Below are 20396 nucleotides of genomic sequence, written 5' to 3'. Positions count from 1 at the left end.
GTGAGGTCTCTGGTGCTCCGCCTTGACCTTCCGGCAGGTCAAGCACCTCTCAACGTACCAAGCGACGTCCCGCTTCATGCAGGGCCACCAATAATCAGGTCGAAGATCTCGATACATCTTCGTCGCCCCTGGATGGATAGAAAACCGAGACTTATGAGCCTCGTCCATCAATATCTGCCGTACCCCACCCCAGTACGGTACCCACACCCTACCATGAAGCGTCATCAAACCCCGGCTGTCGTAGTCGAACGAAGCTACTCGACCCACTATCCTCTCGCACTTCTGCCTTTCCTCCTTGAGACCCTCCATCTGAGCCTCCTTGATCCGTTCCAACAGAGGAGTGATTACCGTCATCCTCATACACAAATCCCTGATAGGGGCCGCCGACACCTTGCGGCTCAGGGCATCGGCCACCACGTTGGCCTTCCCTGGATGATACAGGATCTCACAGTCATAGTCCTTCAGCACGTCCAACCATCTCCTCTGTCTCATATTCAAACTCGGCTGATCCATAAGGTATCGTAAACTCTTGTGGTCCGTGTAGATAGTACAGCGGACCCCATACAGGTAATGCCTCCATATCTTGAGGGCAAATACAACTGCCCCCAGCTCCAAATCATGGGTAGGATAATTAGCCTCGTGAGGCTTCAACTGTCTCGAAGCATAAGCCACCACATGGCCTCGCTGCATCAACACTGCTCCCATACCGGTGATCGAAGCATCACAATAGACCACGAAATCCTCAACACCCTCTGGCAAGGTAAGGATCGGAGCCTCGCACAATCTCTGCCTGAGAGTCTCGAACGCCGCCTGTTGCTCAGACCCCCAACGAAAAACTACCGACTTCTTGGTTAGTCGGGTGAGCGGCACTGCTATCTTGGAGAAATCCTGAATAAACCTCCGATAATACCCTGCCAATCCTAGGAAGCTCCGAATCTCAGATGGAGACCTCGGGACCTCCCACTGCATCACGGCCTCAATCTTGGCCGGGTCAACCAAAATACCCTTCTGATTAACGAGATGCCCAAGAAACTGCACCTCGCGTAACCAGAACTCGCACTTGGAGAACTTAGCGAACAGTCTCTCCCTCCTCAAAGTCTCCAACACCTCCCGCAGGTGCTCCTCGTGCTGTTCCTGCGTCTTGGAATACACCAAGATGTCATCGATGAACACTATCACTGACCGATCCAGCATCGGTCTACACACGCGGTTCATGAGGTCCATGAACGCGGCTGGGGCATTGGTGAGCCCAAATGGCATCACCACAAACTCATCATGACCATACCGGGTCCTGAAAGCAGTCTTCTGTACATCCTCATCCCTGACCCTCATCTGGTGGTAACCGGAGCGTAGGTCGATCTTGGAGAACCAAGACGCTCCCTGGAGCTGATCGAACAAGTCATCTATCCTCGGAAGTGGGTAACGGTTCTTCACCGTTACCTTGTTCAACTCCCGGTAGTCAATACACATCCGATGCGACCCGTCTTTCTTCCTCACAAATAAGATCGGCGCTCCCCAAGGCGAACTGCTCGGTCGAATGAAACCCTTGTCTAACAGCTCCTGAAGCTGTGTAGACAACTCCTGCATCTCAGGGGGAGCAAGTCGATATGGTGCTTTGGCTATCGGAGCCGCACCAGGAACCAGGTCGATCCTGAACTCAACCTGCCTCCCAGGAGGTATCCCCGGCAAATCCTCGGGAAACACATCCGGGTAATCTCGAACAATAGGAACATCATCTATCGTCGTCTTGCCCTTATCCCGGGCATCCAAGACGTAGGCTACATAACCGGCGCAACCCTGCTGAACGTAGCGCCTCGCCCTAGCGGCCGAGCAGAAGGTCAATCCTCGCTGGGGCCTCTCGCCCTGAACCACTATCTCTCCCCCACTGGGAGTGCGAACCCTCACTAGCTGAAGCTCACAGTCAATCACCGCCCCGTTGGGGCTTAGCCAATCCATTCCCACAATAACTTTATTCCCGCGCAGGGGAATCGGAACCAAATCCACTGAAAACTGTTCCTCAAATATCTGAAGGGAACACCCTCTATATACTTTGTCGACCCTCACGGTCCTATCATCTGCTATCTCCACCTTTAACGGACAATCCAGTTTCCCTGGAGCTCTACTGAACCTCTTGCTAAGCGCAAGAGATACGAATGATCGGGTAGCCCCCGAATCGAATAATACCAAAGCAGAAATGCCGTTCACAGAGAACGACCCTGAATAAAACATACGACCATAAGCAACATTTAATCAATAATAATAAAGAGATAAAAGGGAAGATACATACCCGTCACCACATCAGGAGTCGCTCGCGCCTCCTCTGCTGTCATCTGAAATGCCCTGCTCTTCGCCACCGGCGCATCAGCTCGGCCTTGACGGCCATCCGTGATCCTCAAGGTAGCAGGGGCGGGTGCATGCACCTTCCCTGCTGCAGCTAAACTGGGACACTGGGACCTTTTGTGTCCCCTCTGATTGCACTGAAAGCAAATCAGATCCGATGCTGTAACCGTAGTGGCAGGGGCCGTACAATCCCTACTCAAATGCCCAATCCGACCGCACTTGTAGCAGCCGGAACTCCCTGCCTTGCACGCTCCCTCGTGCAATCTCCCACACTTGCCACATCGACCGTGGCTCTGCTGACTCCTAGGTCTGTGATCTGAAACCTTGGGCTTTTTGCCCACACTGCCTGCACCCGAAACCGCCTCCGGTTTCCTCTTCCTCTCCATCTCGAGATCAATCTCCCTCTCTCTGGCTCTAGCAATCATGTCGTCCAGTGTTTTGCAACTGGACCGGCTCACAAACATACGAATGTCGCTCCGCAACATCTCGTGATAACGGGCCTTCTTCATCTCCTCGTCTGCTGCATACTGAGGAACAAGAAAGGCCCGCTCCCTGAACTTGGCGGTGATCTCCGCCACTGTCTCGGTAGTCTGGGTAAGATCCTGGAACTCCCTGGCTAACTGTTGCACCTCAATGACCGGTGCGAACTCCGCTCTGAACCTGGTAGAAAAATCAGCCCAGGTCATGGCATCCAATGCCGCATCATCCCCGATGGTATGTCCTACCTCCTCCCACCAGTCACGTGCCCTGTCCTTCAGGAGACAGGACGCCAATCTGACCTTGTCCCCCTCGGGACATCTGCTAGTGCGGAATGCGTTGGCCACATCTGCCCACCACCTGGTACTCGCTATGGGGTCCCGTGCCCCATGGTAGTCAGGAGCCCCGCACGCCCTGAACTCCCTGAAAGTGAGTGTGCGCGACCCCATCATGGCCGCCATCTCAGTACGGAAGGTACTCAGTCTCTCATCCATCATCTCCAAAATGCCCTCCTTGATCGAACCGAAGATCACAGGAGTCTGCTCAAGTATGATGCGAGTAATCTCAGAAGAAAGGAACTCTCTGGTCTGCTCATCCATCTGTCCGACCTCCGGGTCGGATCCCGATCCTGATCCTCCTTCGGCATCTGAACTGCCGGCTGCTGGCCTCGGACGCAAAACTACCATTCTGAAACATATCATAACAACATCAGAACATTGAAATATTTCAAGGGATCATAATACGACTACTAGCTTCCTGGTCTAATCTTGGCCTTCCTTGATTCGAGTACGGATCCTCTGTTTCCAGTAGTATGGGCCCCTACTACCTTCCACATCTATCCGTACTTTCCTCAAGAACTGCCTCGACTTCCCCAAGTCACTTCTACCGCTGCTATTTTCTGCTACCCTCACCCTAGGCTTGCCCTAGAGAAAACTCGAGCTCAATACGACTGGTCCTCAGCTGCTGTAGGTCTCCTTGCACTGCCAGTTAGCCATCACCTGAACACCATCACATGTGATGAGGATCGGATAATCCTTCAAGTAAAAGATCCATCCCTACAACGGTTGGACTCAAACAAGAGCTGCGCAGTAGGGCCAGTTCCAGCACTCTGGGATTATTCAAACCTGATTACATGTGGTGTGACGTGTCCACCTAATGGCTAACTCCCATTACTCGAATCCCACTAAGCACAAAGCAAGCAGCATTCGGACAAGGGAAACAGACTCACGCAAGCTATTCTTATAACAAGAATTTGCACTATCATAGGATGCTAAGCTCACACTATCAGGCATAACCTAAACAGGCTATCCTACTGCTGTCTACTCAATTCTAGCATGCAATATTCATAGAGCTGTAACACATAAGCAGGCACATAAGGCATCCTCCTACACCCTTAGTCCTATTCTAGCATGCTGTTCTGCTAAACTGAAATTGAACAAATAACTTGTATGGGTAATTTGGGAGTACTTACTTGAGCTCGGTTGACCGCATGCACACACCTCTATCTTAAAACAATTCTTTTTCCTCCTAAGTGTTTTCAAAATTCTTTTGTAAAAACATTTTATTAAAAATCTTTTATTTCCCCTTAGTTTGAGTTCAGATACACCCGAGAGTGTATCCGAATCCCTCAAACCAGGGCTCTGATACCAACTTGAAACAACCCAAAAATACGACCCAAAAAAAATTGTTTTTTATATAATCAAAACTGCAATCAGAGCATCATACAACCATACGTGATGTATTCCAAAACATAGTAAAATACTGTGCGGAAAAACTGTATCATGCTACATCTGATAAAACATCTAAATCAATCCCAGGCTAAAGCTGAGGCGGTGGTGTGTGCGATGCCGTCATCCAGAGCTCTTCCCTTTGCTTGCGGAAGTACCTGAAACCAAAACTGAAACTGTAAGCACGAAGCTTAGTGAGCTCCCCCAAACTACCACATACCATACAATAACACATAAACACATATTGGGCCTTGCCCACTGCATCGGGCCGAAGCCCGGAAACTGCGTCGGACCAAAGTCCGGAACTGACTGGGACCTTGTCCCCTGCATCGGACCGAAGTCCGGAACTAACTGCATCGGACCGAAGTCCGGAACTGACTGCATCGGACCGAGTCCGGAACTGACTGCATCGGACCGAAGCCCGGAACTGGCTGGGACCGTGTCCCCTGCATCGGACCGAGGTCCGGGACTGCCTGCACATAACATAGCATATCATAACCATTTATATTGCATACTGCATCGGGCCGTGGCCCGGGACACAAACACATACACATAGCACATAAAACGTGTCTGAACGACGAAGGCATCAAACATACGAACTACTACATCGGGCCGAAGTCCGGAAACTACAATTAACTGGACGGGCCGGCGTTGTGGCCTTAGACCCGTCCCTACAGAAAGGAGACTCACCTCGTAAGCTAGCGGATGAGTGTGTGGCTCGGAAAGCTAACGGCTGCTGCTCCTGAATCTCCTCGGCTACAAATCCATAAACACACTCAATCAATCACTAGCACTATACTCAGGGTAAAATGACCCTTTTACCCTTGGTCAAAGTTGACTTACTCAGGGCTGACTCGCCGAGTCGGGATACCCGACTCGCCGAGTCCTAGATTCCCCGTTCAACTCTTTACATGCTGTTACTCGTCGAGTGTGGCATCGACTCGACGGGTACCCTCTGGATCCAAGAACTCAGATGATCTTCATCCGACTCGCCGAGTCAGATGAACAGACTCGACGAGTTGTTCTTAATCCTTAAGGAGATTGCCTTGGACTCGCCGAGTTGTATGAACAACTCGCCGAGTCCCTCCATTACTGAGTCTACTCTTAACTCGCTGAGTCCACTCCCTAACTCACCTAGTCCACTCGACACTGAAGAAACTGGAGAACTCGGGACCCGCGACGTGACTCGTCGAGTCGTTCTTCCGACTCGCCGAGTCGCCGCCATGCAACATATTTTTACTCGATTTCTCTTGAATCCAACACATGCAAATGATAGATCTAGGTCCATTAAGCTGTTTTACCACGTAAAGTTTCCAACTTTACGTGCACAACTACATGAATGAGGGAAATAAGGCTAAAATATGCACAATAAGGGTAGATCCATGGCTAATAAGCAATGTAACCCCAAAAAGACAGTGGATCTGGACTCTTCAACACCCCAACACTCAGATCCATAGGTGTTTCGGCTTAATAATACAATCAAGCAAGCATAAAGCTTGGAACAAGCATCAAATAGCCCTTAAAAGAGCTCTAATGGAAGTTTAAGCATGAAACCAGAAGAGGACTCCAAAAATACCTGAATAAGTTCACACTTGATCTTGGATCTTGGCACTAGAACTCGTTTCCTTGCTTCCTTCTTCTTCTCCTTCTTCACTCCTTCACCAAAATGGAATAAGATCACTTATAAGCTCACAAGAGGAAGGTTTAGGGTTTCTCACAGTGCTCTCAGGGGAAAAGTGACGAGATGGAGGCTATAATGGGGTTTAAATAGTGAGCAAACCCGGGGAGTTAGGGTTTCACCCAGACGGATGGACTCGCCGAGTCCAGGATATGGACTCGTCGAGTCGCCGGCTCCCGCGTGCCCAAGATGTGCGACCCGACTCGGCGAGTCAGGCTAGAACTCGCCGAGTCCCTCTTGAAAACTTAGCCCAAAACAAATTAATTAACATACCGGAAACGGGTCGTTACAACTTTGTATGTAGAAATATATTTGATGCTAGAATCATTTAACATAAAGTATATCTCGGTTTTGAGGGGTTTTATGGCTAGATCCAACATTATAACACACAACAACACACATATAAGCATGGAAATCATACAAGGCATACAAAACACATATAGATCTACACTTTCACTTGTATCCCCCCCCCCACAAAACTCATAAAAACAGAAAATAGGGGGTATGAAGCTCACCTTGGGTGTGGGGGTTCGGTTTTTGTAAAGAAAATGGAAGGAAAATGAAGTGATTTTCGGCCTTAGCACCCTTCCTTGGTAGATCTCGAGTTTGGTGACTTCTAAGGTGTATGATCATAAGTTGGAATAGATTTAGAAGAGGTTTTTGATGGAATGAAATAGCTAGATCATATATATAAGTAAATACTTACCTAAGATGGGGATTAGCTTGAAAAATCCTCTTGAAAGCTTCTAAAAATCTCGAAATTACGAGGAGGAAAGGAGAGAGTTTTCTTGAATGTTCTTTGAGGGAATTTGTGAATTGTGTGTGTGTGTTTGAGATGTGGCCGAGAGTGAGAGAGAGGAGAGGATAGAAGTGATTTTGAAGTGATGCTTGCTTGGAAACATGAGTTGTGTGCATGGAAACCCAACAAATAAAAGTGAGGTGGCAACCCCAAAGTCAACTCTCCCTTTTTTCCTTGGGCTTGGGCCGAGAATGGAGAGGGAAGAAAGGATTTTTGGGCTTTTTGCCCCTAAGCCCAATATTAGAGTTAGTTTGGGAGTTTATTGGCCTTATAAAATAAAATTGTGATTTTTATGCTTTAATAAGCTAGATTAGGTTAATCATGGATCAAAGCTTTTAATTTATTTCATTCTAGGCCCAATATGGTCCATAATATTGAAATAAATGAATGTGGGTCCAATTAGAGCCCAATTAGGGTTCTAAGCCCATGATAGTCTAATTGGAAGCTTATTGGTCCGTGTGGATCCAATATGGGAGTCCTAGTCCAAAATGGACTTAAACAAGGACTTCTAGGGTTTCCAATTGTTTGATGACTATTTGTAGTATTTGTATGATGTATTTGATTGAAGTTTTTGATGTCCTAATAGTAGGTGTTACACATGTTCTTAAGTTTTTGATTCACATTAACTTGAATGTATAGAATACATGACACAAAATTTCCGGTTGTGACATCATCCCCCCGTTAGAGGGAATTTCGTCCCGAAATTCTGTTTGAAAGCTAGATTTGAGAATGCTAGAATAGGTGAGGGTACTTCTGCTTCATTTGATCTTCGCGTTCCCAAGTGAATTCTGGCTCACGCTTTGCGTTCCACCGTACCTTCACGATCGGGATGCGACTCTGCTTAGTACGCTTCACCTCCCTGTCCATGATTTTGATTGGTTCTTCGACGAACAGGAGATTCTCATTGATCTTGATTTCGTCAAGAGGAATGACAAGGGTTTCATCTGATAGGCACTTCTTCAGATTAGAGACATGAAACACGGGGTGTACACCGTTTAGCTCCGCGGGTAGTTGTAGTCTGTATGCTACTGGGCCTATTCGGGCGACGATTTCAAAAGGTCCAATGTATCGCGGGTTCAGCTTTCCCCATCTTCCGAAACGTATAACCCCTTTCCAGGGTGAGACTTTCAACAGTACTCGATCACCGACCTGGAATTCTAAGGGCTTTCGCCGTTTATCGGCGTAGCTCTTTTGTCGGTCACGCGATGCTTGTAATCGAGCTCTGATCTGAACGATCTCTTATGTGGTTTCGCGAATGATCTCCGGTCCTGTTAGTTCCCTGTCCGACATATGCGTTTTTGCTAGTCGGGTGTCACCTACTTCAGCCCAACATAACGGTGATCTACATTTACGCCCGTACAGTGCTTCGAAAGGAGCCACCTTGATGCTCGAATGGTAACTATTGTTATATGAGAACTCGATCAACGGTAGGTGGGTATCCCAAGACTTTCCAAAGTCTATCACACATGCACGAAGCATGTCTTCAAGCGTTTGAATGGTTCGTTCACTTTGACCGTCCGTTTGTGGGTGTTATGCGGTGCTCATATCGAGATGAGTTCCCATTGCCTTGTGGCGTGATTGCCAAAAGCGCGATGTGAACCTACTGTCCCTATTCGAGATGATGGATTTTGGCACTCCATGGAGTCTTACGATTTCTCGTAGGTACAAACGTGTCAGTCTCTCCATCTTGTAGGATTCTTTGATTGGCAGGAAATGGGCAGATTTCGTCAATCGGTCGATTATTAGCCATATGGTGTCCAATCCGTCCGACGTCTTGGGCAGCTTGGTCACGAAATCCATAGAAATCCCCTCCCATTTCCACTCAGGGATTGCCGGTTGCTGTAACAATCCGGAAGGTTTCTGGTACTCCACCTTTACTTTGGCGCACGTAAGGCACTTACCAACATAGGTCGCGATTTCCGTCTTCATGTTAGGCCACCAGTAGTGTTGTTTAATGTCCAAATACATCTTGTCCCAACCGGGATGAATGGAGTATCGTGTTTTGTGGGCTTCCTTCATAACGGTCTCCCTAAATCCTCCGATTTTTGGGACCCAAATACGGTTCATGAAGTAGTATACCCCATTCTCTCTTGCTTCTAGGTTCTTTTCCATCCCGCGCAATGCCTCGCTAGTTCTATTTTCTGCTTTCATAGCCTCTGACTGGACTGATGCAATTTGAGTGGCCAGCTGAGATTGAATGGTTATCGAGTGCGTTTTCGTACGACGATTTGAGTACTCCTTCCGACTTAATGCATCAGCTACCACGTTGGCCTTGCATGGGTGGTACTTGATCTCGCATTCGTAGTCGTTTAGCAATTCCACCCATCTCCGTTGTCTCATGTTCAGCTCCTTCTGATTCAAGATGTGCTGGAGGCTCTTGTGGTCCGTGAAGATGATGCACTTTGTACCGTACACGTAGTACCTCCAAATTTTTAGAGCAAAGACCACGGCTCCTAGTTCTAGGTCATGGGTCGTGTAATTTACTTCGTGCGTCTTTAGTTGGCGGGACGCATATGCTATCACTCTTCCACGTTGCATGAGGACTCAACCTAAGCCCTGATTCGACGCGTCACAGTAGACTACAAAATCTTCCGTTCCTTCAGGTAGAGATAGTACAGGAGCACTACAGAGAGCTTGCTTCAAGGTTCGAAACGCAATCTCTTGTCGGTCTGTCCACTTGAATGGCACGCCCTTTTGCGTAAGCAAGGTAAGCGGCTTGGCGATCTTAGAGAAGTTTTGGATGAATCTCCTATAGTAGCCTGCTAGGCCTAAGAACTGACGAATTTCTGTGGGCATAGTCGGAGTTGCCCATCCTTCCACAGCTTTGACCTTAGAGGGATCCACATGAATTCCGTCTTGGCTAACTACGTGGCCTAGGAAATTCACACTCCGGAGCCAGAACTCGCACTTGGAGAGTTTAGCGTACAGCTTTTCCGTTCGCAGAGTTTCTAGGACTTGTCGGAGATGTTGGCCATGCTCCTCTTTGCTTCGAGAATAAACGAGGATGTCATCGATAAACACAATGACGAAGTTGTCTAGGAACGGTCGACAGATTCGATTCATTAGGTCCATGAATGCGGCAGGTGCATTTGTTAGACCGAAGGGCATTACGACGAATTCATAATGTCCGTAGCGGGTTCAGAAAGCGGTTTTAGGAATATCCTCTTCTCGGACTTTGAGTTGGTGGTATCCGGACCGTAGATCTATTTTAGAAAAATAGCTAGCTCCTTGGAGCTGGTCGAATAGATCATCGATTCGTGGGAGTGGGTAGCGGTTTTTAACAGTGAGTTTATTTAACTCTCTGTAATCGATGCACATTCTGAAAGATCCGTCCTTCTTTTTGACAAAGAGCACCGGAGCTCCCCATGGCGAGTAGCTAGGTCGGATAAATCCCTTGTCCAGAAGCTCACTGAGTTGGCTGGACAATTCCTGCATTTCAGCAGGAGCCAACCGATATGGTGATTTAGCGAGAGGAGTTGCTCCTGGAACGAGGTCGATTCGGAACTCAACCTGTCTCTCTGGGGGTACTCCTGGAAGATCTTCAGGAAACACGTCCGGAAATTCACACGCTACCGGAATGTCTTGGATGTTAGTTTCTTCTTTGGTCTTGTCCACTATGTGAGCCAAGAACGCCAAATTGTTCTTTCGCAAGTGTTTTTGTGCTTTGATGCACGAGATGAGACGAAGATTCGTACTGGGTTTGTCTCCGTAAATTACTAGGGTTTCGTGATTTGGGAGACGAAGGCGAATGGCCTTCTCATGGCACATAATCTCAGCATGGTGGGGGCTTAACCAATCCATGCCGATAATCACATCGAAACTCCTAATCGATACTGGCATTAGGTCTATTCGAAAAACGTGTTGGTTAAGGGTTAGGGTACATCCGATGTATATCTCCCCAGTGGATTCGGTTTTCCCATTGGCCATTTCCACCGTATAGGTTTCATTTAGCTTCTGGGGTTGTTGTTTTAATAAATGTTTAAACTTCTTGCTCACGAAACTTCGCTCCGCTCCGGTATCAAATAAGATGCATGCATAAGTGTGGTTAAGGAGGAACGTACCAGTCACAACTGCGGGGTCCTGAACTGCATCACTCTGACCCATAGTTAGTATTCTTCCTGCTCCTCTGTTTCCTGAGTTGTTGTTAGGGCAATCTCGGCAGAAATGCCCCGTCCTTCCACACCCGAAGCAGGTGTGGCTAGGCCCTGCATTATTGCCGCCGGCATAGGTGTTGTTGTTATTACGGTAGTTGTTGTTGTTGTTGTTCTGATTGTTTCCCTGACTCTGGTTCTGAGGAGGGTATGTCCTGTAGAACCTTGCAGTGTGTCCCCTTCGGTTGCAACTGGTGCAGTGGAGTTCTCTGCATTCGCCGTGATGATGGAGGCCGCATTTATTGCATTTGGGAAGATTACCGGAGTAGGGTCTTGAAGCATTTGAAGCAGCTGAGGCTGGAGCATGTGGTGTGGCTGGAACCGGTGCGATGACAACGTTAACTGCCACTGTTTGCTGCTTTTTAAAGGTCTCGGGGCCCTGACGCCCCTTCCTCTTGTTGTTCTTCCCTTTCTTGCCATCACCCTCCTTTTTCTTCTCAGTCTCCACTGGCTTCTCGCCCTTCTTGTTGTTATGATCATATAACCTCTTCGCCAATCTCTTCGCACTGTCAAACGTTTCAGGGTTCGCAGCTATCACATTCCCTTGAATGGGGGATGTCAGTCCCCAGATGAATCGTTCAATCTTCTTTCCTTCTGATGTAATCATACCCGGGCACAACAGAGATAGTTCGCTAACTCTCGATATGTAGGCATCGATGTTCGCATTCTGCACAGTGAGGTTCCATAGCTCTTGCTCCATCTTCTGTATTTCGCCTCGGGGGCAGTACTCAGCCATTAACATTTCTTTCATTTCTGCCCATGGGATAGAGTTGGCTACAGGGAGCGTCATAGCTTCCACGTGTCCGTTCCACCAAGTGAGTGCTTGGTCTACAAAAGTACAGGCCGCGAACTTCACCTTCATCTGCTCGGGGCAATCGCATATCTCGAATACCGACTCTACCTTCTCGATCCATCGCTTCAGAGTGATCACCTCTCCAGTGCCGTTGAAAGTTCGTGGTTTAGCGTTTGTGAAGTCCTTGTAGGTGCACGTTTTAGTGGGTCCTTGATACGTCCAGTTGTTCGAACTTCCGGACCCTTGCCCGTTGCCTCCTCCGTTGTTCCCTCGGTGAAGTTGTGCCATAGCTACTGTGACCGCAACAGACACGGCTTCCTGGAAAGCAGTGGTGTCAACTTCGGGTGGGGTTGGTTCGGGATTTCCGCGAGTAGCTCGGCGAGGCATCTTTCTGTCATGAAACGGAAAGATGTTGAGTGTATGTGGTTTCTGTGAGGTTGTGATCCTACTAACTAGGTGTATGGTACGAACTTAGACATTGCTACCATCGGGCATACAATCATAACGTCTCAACACATAACAACTGGTAATATCATAGCAAAACACATAAAAGTTCATTAATATTATCCGCATTTAATACAAGAAAATTTGCTCGTAAGAGCATAAGTGACACTAATCCGACAGCATAACGACTCCATGAGTAGTGTAGTCACTTAAACATAGAGTCGGAGTACATAGCATAGTTCCTAATGGCCTATTATGATAATTCTATCCCTAATCGCGATGAGCTGCGTCTGGAGGTGGTGCCGAAGTCATATGCCGAAATGTTGCGCCAGTAACTGCGCCATCTTTGCCATGTCTCCAATAACCTCATCCCTCTCATGCTCTGCTCGCACTGCCCGAGCTTCCATAGCATACAACTGTTGTCGCAGTGCGGCGACCTCAGCTTCGAGGGAACGGTTCTCTCGTGGTGGGTTCACTGGTGGAGCGGGGTGGTCTGGTTGTGCCTCGTTCTCGCATGGCGGGACGGGGTCCTGGTCCTCGACTTGACCTTCCTCGTCGTCGTCGTCGATCTCTCCAAATTCGTAGTCAGTGTCTACGTATTCTTCGGGTCCGACGTGGTGTGCTTCCCCTGGATTCTCTCCCGGTTCATCCTCAAGCATCCCGTGAGCTACTAGGACCTGATGAAATTGGATACCCTGCTGCTCTTCCTCGGGTTCCTCCTCCTCTAGCCACCCGTTGTTTCCCTGATTAGGGAAATAGGGGTCTCCAGGGTGATGAAAACCAGCCATGCTGTCTGCGCGAGTATGTAAATATGCTAACATTATTCCTAGGGTGCTATGACTATTATACAGACTAAGCGAACATTCTCTTTTTGGTGATAAAGGGTATAGTTTTAGGTTCCCTAGCTATCCCGATCTCATCAAGACGTGTGTTAGTTTTACTTTGGAGAGAATGTAGTTGATCAGGCTACATTCACTCCTTGGTATCACTAAGAACAGTCCTGAATTAACCGAGATACCAGCATTATTGTGTTTGATTCGGCGTTAGGTCCTTATTCTTAATGCAAACAAGTGTGTTTTATTTACTTGTTTTGTTCAGAGTTATGTTAGTCCCTCTTTTTGGTTTATAGTTGCATATCAATGTGTGGCTCGACATGCTAGTTCACTATAAACAAAGCTCTGATACCAACCTGTCACACCCCCGAACCAGACGGCGGAAACGTCCGGGGGCTGTCGTGACTCAATTGAATACCATAACATTGAATATATATGAAACATAACAACATTCGTCACCATGCATTAATATAGTACAACCAGTAGAGTTTACATGAAGTACATTGTTTAAACATTACATTCCCAAAAATAAATCGTTCGATTCGTACATAAATAAACTGCAACCATCACTGAATATAATTTCCTTTGATTCACTGGTTCCCTGAGAATACAAGTATTTTGAAAAACGTCAACATTTGAAATGTTGGTGAGTTCATAAGCGGTATTTGAAAAAAAAAAACCACCAGAAAATCCGATATTTTCTGAAAAGAAAAGCTTTTGAAAACGTTTGTGAAGATCCATAGGTATGCTTGTTTGTTTCTATACTTGTAAAAATTGTTCATTGAAGTTGTATGCATTTCGAATCTGTATGTATTGAAAAACCCTAGGAAAACCCGATGTTTTCCTAATTCTTTGAATTCCATAAATTTACATTGAAACCATTGCAATGCGTGAAGTTATCAATACCAGGCGACGTTGGATTATTTTTGAGCATGATTATTTGCCACAAACACGCGTTACACAAACGACTAGTCTATAGCTATACTAACGATCCCGTAGGCGTCGTCCGTACTAATCACGTTATCCAACCGCCCTGACTACGTGTAGTCCCACATCCGAAGAGAAAGAGGACACGAAGACCTCGATGACTCCATTAACCGGTTGGGGATAAACAGGTACGAGGGGTCCCAGACCCGCCTCGCATGAAATGTAGACTTTACTAGCAATACCAAAGGACCCTTGGGGACCAGTAGTATATAAGCCATTGAAAGTCCATTTACGTTGTGTCAGATCGGTAAAACCCAACACTTTGTAAGATAGAGGTCTTCGGGCCTTAAGATCAGGTCATTGGGCTAGCTAGGCTCAACAAACAAGATTTTACACTTTTGGGGCCCAAAGATGGTGCGTAGACGTCTGTGCACACTCGCATGTATATTGAATTCCCAAACGTTATTTGTATGAATCGTAGTGTCGTAGTGTCATAGTGTCGTCGTGTTAGTAGTTTCGGATTTTTATTGGTTCGAGACCGAACCAATTCGTTTAACAACGACTTTTGGTGTTGTAATGTATTGTATTTCATCGATAGTCGTGGTGCCATCATTTGGTCAAATTGCATGTATTGAATTAGCCTTGAAAGTTTTCTGTTTTCAGCCCCTCCTTGTTTGTAAAATTTACTTTTTCAACCCTTTATTTAAATACTTTCCGGTTTGGTCCTTAAATCAATTTTCTTGACATTTTAACACCAAAAATTATTGAAATTAATATTTTTCAGCATATTTTTCATAGAAAACAGTTTAAGCCCCTGAAATTTCAGTTTTCTTGGTTATAACCCTTCTTTTTCGCAATTTTGACAATTTTGGCCCAAATTGTAAAATTTTTGCAACTTTGGTCCTTTTTAAATTTAAAAAGCATTTTAAATTATAGTCCACTGTTTTACAGAAAAACACAGTTTTGGCCCTCCAAAACAGAAAATTTCGCATAATGGGCCTCATTGGGCCGAAAATGTCATTTTTAGCCCATTAAGCTTGAAATTTATGTTTTTAATCCTCTAAATGAGTATATTTCCAGAAATTGTTTTATTGAAACTGTTTTGACACACCTCATCCATCAGAATTCGTGATATGTCAATTTGGGCCCTTAACTTTGTATTTTTCACATTTTAGGTCCAAAAATTGTGTTTTTAGCCCAAAGAAAATGTTACTAAGCCATTTAGCTATTTTTCTAGGAACACTTTGTATGTAGAAATATATTTGATGCTAGAATCATTTAACATAAAGTATATCTCGGTTTTGAGGGGTTTTATGGCTAGATCCAACATTATAACACACAACAACACACATATAAGCATGGAAATCATACAAGGCATACAAAACACATATAGATCTACACTTTCACTTGTATTCCCCCCCCCCCCCCCACAAAACTCATAAAAACAGAAAATAGGGGGTATGAAGCTCACCTTGGGTGTGGGGGTTCGGTTTTTGCAAAGAAAATGGAAGGAAAATGAAGTGATTTTCGGCCTTAGCACCCTTCCTTGGTAGATCTCGAGTTTGGTGACTTCTAAGGTGTATGATCATAAGTTGGAATAGATTTAGAAGAGGTTTTTAATGGAATGAAATAGCTAGATCATATATATAAGTAAATACTTACCTAAGATGGTGATTAGCTTGAAAAATCCTCTTGAAAGCTTCTAAAAATCCCGAAATTATGAGGAGTAAAGGAGAGAGTTTTCTTGAATGTTCTTTGAGGGAATTTGTGAATTGTGTGTGTGTGTTTGAGATGTGGCCAAGAGTGAGAGAGAGGAGAGGATAGAAGTGATTTTGAAGTGATGCTTGCTTGGAAACATGAGTTGTGTGCATGGAAACCCAACAAATAAAAGTGAGGTGGCAACCCCAAAGTCAACTCTCCCTTTTTTCCTTGGGCTTGGGCCGAGAATGGAGAGGGAAGAAAGGATTTTTGGGCTTTTTGCCCCTAAGCCCAATATTAGAGTTAGTTTGGGTGTTTATTGGCCTTATAAAATAAAATTGTGATTTTTATGCTTTAATAAGCTAGATTAGGTTAATCATGGATCAAAGCTTTTAATTTATTTCATTCTAGGCCCAATATGGTCCATAATATTGAAATAAATGAATGTGGGTCCAATTAGAGCCCAATTAGGGTTCTAAGCCCATGATAGTCTAATTGGAAGCTTATTGGTCCATGTGGATCCAATATGGGAGTCCTAGTCCAAAATGGACTTAAACAAGGACTTCTAGGGTTTCCAATTGTTTGATGACTATTTGTAGTATTTGTATGATGTATTTGATTGAAGTTTTTGATGTCCTAATAGTAGGTGTTACACATGTTCTTAAGTTTTTGATTCACATTAACTTGAATGTATAGATTACATGACACAAAATTTCCGGTTGTGACACTCATGAACCGCGTATGCAGACCGATGCTGGATCGGTCTGTGATAGTTTTCATTGACGACATCTTGGTTTATTCCAAGACACAGGAGGAGCATGAGGAGCATCTGAGAGAGGTTTTGGAGACCCTGAGGAGGGAGAGCTTGTATGCCAAGTTCTCCAAGTGCGAGTTTTGGTTGCGCGAGGTGCAATTTCTCGGACACCTTGTCAACCAGAACGGGATTCTAGTCGACCCGGTCAAGGTCGAGGTCTGGATGAGATGGGAGGTTCCTAAGTCTCCATCCGAGATTCGGAGCTTCCTAGGATTAGCAGGCTACTATCGGAGATTCATTCAGGATTTCTCCAAGATAGCCGTACCCCTGACGCGACTGACGAAGAAAGCCGTGGTCTTTCGGTGGGGACCCGAGCAGCAGGCTGCGTTTGAGACGTTGAGGCAGAGATTGTGCGAGGCGCCAATCTTAGCCCTGCCCGAGGGCGTAGAGGACTTTGTGGCATATTGTGATGCGTCGATCTCAGACCTAGGTGCAGTATTGATGCAGAGGGGGCATGTCATTGCCTACGCTTCGAGGCAGCTCAAGCCTCACGAGGCGAACTACCCGACGCATGATCTGGAGTTGGGGGCGGTGTTTTTTTCCCTCAAGATTTGGCGGAATTACCTCTATGGGGTTCGGTGTACCATTTACACGGACCACAAGAGTTTGAGGTACCTCATGGATCATCCGAATCTGAACATGAGGCAGCGTCGGTGGTTGGACGTGGTGAAGGATTATGATTGCGAGATCCTCTACCACCCGGGGAAGGCTAACGTAGTGGCCGATGCGCTTAGCCGCAAGGCGGCGCCGATCAGGGATATTTGCATGAGGATGACCGTAGTGACTCCCCTGTTGGAGCAAATACATGCTATGTGTATAATATAAAGTTGTTTATATGTGTGGGTGTATAGTCCCTTTCATAAACACGAGTATAGTACAAGTATTGTTTGAATGTAATAAGTATATGTTTGGGTGAGTGTTGGTTACTTTCTTCTGACACATAAATATGAAATATTTGTTATAAAATACATGCTATGGTTTTATATCTATATATATTGTTGTTTATTTGAGATGAGTGTGGAATGGATGTTTTATATAGTTTTAAATGGGTTAAACTGTATATGTATTTATATCTACAAATATGTTGGGTAGAACATGGGTAGATGAGATAGTTGGTATGTGATAAAATGATGAAGTATGAAAGATGATTAAGAATGATATTGGCAGATGCACCAATTAGAGAATGTCATAATGCTAGCAGATGCGCTCAAGCATAGTATTGGTAGATGCACCAAATAGAGAATGACATAATACTAGTAGATGCACTTAAGTATAGTATTGGTAGATGAACCTAAAAGAGCATGCCATAATGCTAGCAGATGCGCTTAGGAATAATATTGGTAAATGCACCAAATAGAGAATGTCATAATACTAGCAGATGCGCTTAAGGATAATATTGGCAGATGTGCCTAATAGTGAATGTCGTAATCCTGGCAGAGGCGCTTAAAGGATAATGTTGGCAGATGCGCCTTATGTAGCAATGGAAGTTTGTGCTAATTTCTTAGGTCAATCCTTAGGAATGAAAGAATGAAGGGTAGTTGAATTCCTAGGGTAAAATCATAAGGAAGATAATAGGGATGGGTAATTGAGTTGATTATTTGATGGTTGAATATAATAATTATATTATTGTGGGTTGAAAACCCTATATGCTCACCAGGCTCCCAAGCCTGACCCACTCAGTTTCCTTTGTATCACAGGTATCAATACGAAGACATATTTCACAGAGAGATTTAAAGGAGATATAAATCATTAGTGTAATTGAATGTAAGTTCTGTTTATTCTTATATGTCTGTATCGGAACATGACATCCCGAGGTTTTATTAATAAATGAAAATACATTCTCTTTGAGAAATGTTTTGATAAGTTATTATCATATCTTGTATTAGGAACAAATTCCGCAACCGTTTTCTTTAAACGATTACTCTGATTTTATAAAACAAAGCATAAACAAATCGGTCTTTTCTGGCCGTGAAAATGGGGATGTCACACTCACCAATGCTCCTGCCGCGTTCATGGACCTCATGAACCGCGTATGCAGACCGATGCTGGATCGGTCTGTGATAGTTTTCATTGACGACATCTTGGTTTATTCCAAGACACAGGAGGAGCATGAGGAGCATCTGAGAGAGGTTTTGGAGACCCTGAGGAGGGAGAGCTCGTATGCCAAGTTCTCCAAGTGCGAGTTTTGGTTGCGCGAGGTGCAATTTCTCGGACACCTTGTCAACCAGAACGGGATTCTAGTCGACCCGGTCAAGGTCGAGGTCGTGATGAGATGGGAGGTTCCTAAGTCTCCATCCGAGATTCGGAGCTTCCTAGGATTAGCAGGCTACTATCGGAGATTCATTCAGGATTTCTCCAAGATAGCCGTACCCCTGACGCGGCTGACGAAGAAAGCCGTGGTCTTTCGGTGGGGACCCGAGCAGCAGGCTGCGTTTGAGACGCTGAGGCAGAGATTGTGCGAGGCGCCAATCTTAGCCCTGCCCGAGGGCGTAGAGGACTTTGTGTCATATTGTGATGCGTCGATCTCAGACCTAGGTGCAGTATTGATGCAGAGGGGGCATGTCATTGCCTACGCTTCGAGGCAGCTCAAGCCTCACGAGGCGAACTACCCGACGCATGATCTGGAGTTGGGGGCGGTGGTTTTTTCCCTCAAGATTTGGCGGAATTACCTCTATGGGGTTCGGTGTACCATTTACACGGACCACAAGAGTTTGAGGTACCTCATGGATCATCCGAATCTGAACATGAGGCAGCGTCGGTGGTTGGACGTGGTGAAGGATTATGATTGCGAGATCCTCTACCACCCGGGGAAGGCTAACGTAGTGGCCGATGCGCTTAGCCGCAAGGCGGCGCCGATCAGGGATATTTGCATGAGGATGACCGTAGTGACTCCCCTGTTGGAGCAAATACATGCTATGTGTATAATATAAAGTTGTTTATATGTGTGGGTGTATAGTCCCTTTCATAAACACGAGTATAGTACAAGTATTGTTTGAATGTAATAAGTATATGTTTGGGTGAGTGTTGGTTACTTTCTTCTGACACATAAATATGAAATATTTGTTATAAAATACATGCTATGGTTTTATATCTATATATATTGTTGTTTATTTGAGATGAGTGTGGAATGGATGTTTTATATAGTTTTAAATGGGTTAAACTGTATATGTATTTATATCTACAAATATGTTGGGTAGAACATGGGTAGATGAGATAGTTGGTATGTGATAAAATGATGAAGTATGAAAGATGATTAAGAATGATATTGGCAGATGCACCAATTAGAGAATGTCATAATGCTAGCAGATGCGCTCAAGCATAGTATTGGTAGATGCACCAAATAGAGAATGACATAATACTAGTAGATGCACTTAAGTATAGTATTGGTAGATGAACCTAAAAGAGCATGCCATAATGCTAGCAGATGCGCTTAGGAATAATATTGGTAAATGCACCAAATAGAGAATGTCATAATACTAGCAGATGCGCTTAAGGATAATATTGGCAGATGTGCCTAATAGTGAATGTCGTAATCCTGGCAGAGGCGCTTAAAGGATAATGTTGGCAGATGCGCCTTATGTAGCAATGGAAGTTTGTGCTAATTTCTTAGGTCAATCCTTAGGAATGAAAGAATGAAGGGTAGTTGAATTCCTAGGGTAAAATCATAAGGAAGATAATAGGGATGGGTAATTGAGTTGATTATTTGATGGTTGAA

Source organism: Lactuca sativa, chromosome 3 (genome assembly GCF_002870075.4).
Source record: "Lactuca sativa cultivar Salinas chromosome 3, Lsat_Salinas_v11, whole genome shotgun sequence".
In the NCBI taxonomy this organism is placed as follows: Eukaryota; Viridiplantae; Streptophyta; class Magnoliopsida; order Asterales; family Asteraceae; genus Lactuca; species Lactuca sativa.
Note: the sequence above shows the minus strand (reverse complement) of the source record.